This window comes from Arachis ipaensis, chromosome B5 (assembly GCF_059453495.1).
Source record: "Arachis ipaensis isolate K30076 ecotype BB chromosome B5, ASM5945349v1, whole genome shotgun sequence".
NCBI lineage: Eukaryota > Viridiplantae > Streptophyta > Magnoliopsida > Fabales > Fabaceae > Arachis > Arachis ipaensis.
In genome coordinates this window covers 112,351,917-112,354,496 of record NC_142440.1, presented here as the reverse complement: position 1 = coordinate 112,354,496, position 2,580 = coordinate 112,351,917, and the positions used below count along the sequence as shown (strand labels likewise).

General features: G+C 33.4%; 1 non-coding gene across 1 annotated transcript; it reads right to left on the bottom strand.

The window, feature by feature from the left end:
* Nucleotides 1-1,717: 1,717 nt before the first annotated feature.
* Nucleotides 1,718-1,825, bottom strand: LOC148565393 (small nucleolar RNA R71). Its single transcript, XR_015884228.1, has one exon. It is a non-coding gene; the product is annotated as a small nucleolar RNA R71 (small nucleolar RNA).
* Nucleotides 1,826-2,580: the final 755 nt, after the last annotated feature.

Below are 2,580 nucleotides of genomic sequence, written 5' to 3'. Positions count from 1 at the left end.
TATGCATTCTTGAATTCTTAGTGTCTAAGCATTAAAGAATTCTACGTTTGGTGTCTTGCATGTTTTCTTTGCATTAAAAATTTTTCAAAATTGTGTCTATGATGTTCATCTTAACATTCATAGTGTTCTTGGTGTTCATCTTGACATTCATAGCATTCTTGCATGCATCACATGTTTTGATCTAAAAATTTCATGCATTGCATCATTTTTCTTGTTTTTCCCTTGCATCATAAAAATTTCAAAAATCAAAAAAATATCTTTTCCTTTTTCTCCCATCAAATTCGAAAATTTGAGTTGACTTTTTCAAAAATTTTTAAAATCAAATTGTTTCTCATGAGTCAAATCAAATTTTCAATTTGAAAATCTTATCTTTTTCAAAATCTTTTTCAAAAATCAAATCTTTTTCAAAATTCTTAGTTATTTTCGAAAATTCCAAAAATATTTTTCAAAAATCTTTTTCTTATTTTTGTATTAAATTTTCGAAAATAACATAAACAATTAATGTTTTGATTCAAAAATTTCAAGTTTGTTACTTACTTGTTAAGAAAGATTCAAACTTTAAGTTCTAGAATCATATCTTGTGATTTCTTGTGAATCAAGTCATTAAATGAGATTTTAAAAATCAAATCTTTTTCAAAAACTAATTCCTATCATATCTTTTCAAAAATATCTTCTTATCTTTTTCAAAAATTTGATTTCAAAAATATCTTTTCTAACTTCCTAACTTCTTATCTTTTCAAAATTTGTTTCAACTAACTAACTAACTTTTTGTTTCTTAAACTTTTTCAAAACTACCTAACTAACTCTCTCTCTCTCTAATTTTCGAAAATATCTTCCCTCTTTTTCAAAATTTCTTTTTAATTAACTAATTATTTTTATTTTTTATTTTTGATTTCAAAAAAATTTTCGAAAATTACTAACATTTTTCAAAAACCATTTTCGAAAATCACTAACTCTTTTTCAAAAATATTTTCGAAAATTCTCCCTCTCCCATCTTATTCTATTTATTCATTCATATCCTAACATCTCATCTCACATCTCTGCCATCCTCACAGTTGTATTTCTTCCATTATATTACATTCTTTGTCTCCCCCTCTTCTTCCACTCACACAGGGATCCCTATACTGTGGTATAAAGGATCTCTATTATTATTATTATTTTTCTGTGCCTTCTTCTTTGTCATTTGAGCAGGAGCAATGATAAGAACATTCTTGTGGGAGCAGATCCAGAACCTGAAAGGACTCTGAAGAGAAAATTAAGAGAAGCTAAATTACAACAATCCAGAGAAAACCTTTCAGAAATTTTCGAACAGGAAGAGGAGATGGCAGCCGAAAATAATAATAATGTAAGGAAGATGCTTGGTGACTTTACTGCACCTAATTCCAATTTACATGGAAGAAGCATCTCCATTCCTGCCATTGGAGCAAACAACTTTGAGCTGAAACCTCAATTAGTTTCTCTGATGCAGCAGAACTGCAAGTTTCATGGACTTCCATTTGAAGATCCTTTTCAGTTCTTAACTAAATTCTTGCAGATATGTGATACTGTTAAGACTAATGGAGTAGATCCTGAAGTCTACAGGCTCATGCTTTTCCCTTTTGCTGTAAGAGACAGAGCTAGATTATGGTTGGATTCTCAACCCAAAGACAGCCTGAACTCTTGGAATAAGCTGGTCACGGCTTTCTTAGCCAAGTACTTTCCTCCTCAAAAGCTGAGCAAGCTTAGAGCTGATGTTCAAACCTTCAGACAGAAAGAAGGTGAATCCCTCTATGAAGCTTGGGAAAGATACAAACAGTTGACCAAAAAGTGTCCTTCTGACATGCTTTCAGAATGGACCATCCTGGATATATTCTATGATGGTTTATCTGAGCTATCAAAGATGTCACTGGACACTTCTGCAGGTGGATCCATTCACCTAAAGAAAACGCCTGCAGAAGCTCAAGAACTCATTGACATGGTTGCTAATAACCAGTTCATGTACACTTCTGAAAGGAATCCTATAAGTAATGGGACGCCTATGAAGAAGGGAGTTCTTGAAGTTGATACTCTGAATGCCATATTGGCTCAGAATAAAATATTGACTCAGCAAGTCAATATGATCTCTCAGAGTCTGCATGGAATGCAAGCTGCATCCAACAGTACTCAAGAGGCATCTTCTGAAGAAGAAGCTTATGATCCTGAGAACCCTGCAATAGCAGAGGTAAATTACTTAGGTGAACCTTATGGAAACACCTATAACTCATCATGGAGAAATCATCCAAATTTCTCATGGAAGGATCAAAAGCCTCAACAAGGCTTTAATAATGGTGGAAGAAACAGGTTTAACAATAATAAACCTTTTCCATCATCCACTCAGCAACAGACAGAGAACTCTGAACAAAATGCTTCTAATTTAGCAAATCTAGTCTCTGATCTATCCAAGGCCACTGTGAGCTTCATGAATGAAACAAGGTCTTCCATTAGAAATTTGGAAGCCCAAGTGGGCCAACTGAGTAAAAGGATCACTGAAATCCCTCCCAGTACTCTCCCAAGCAATACAGAAGAGAACCCAAAAGGAGAGTGCAAGGCCATTGACATAAG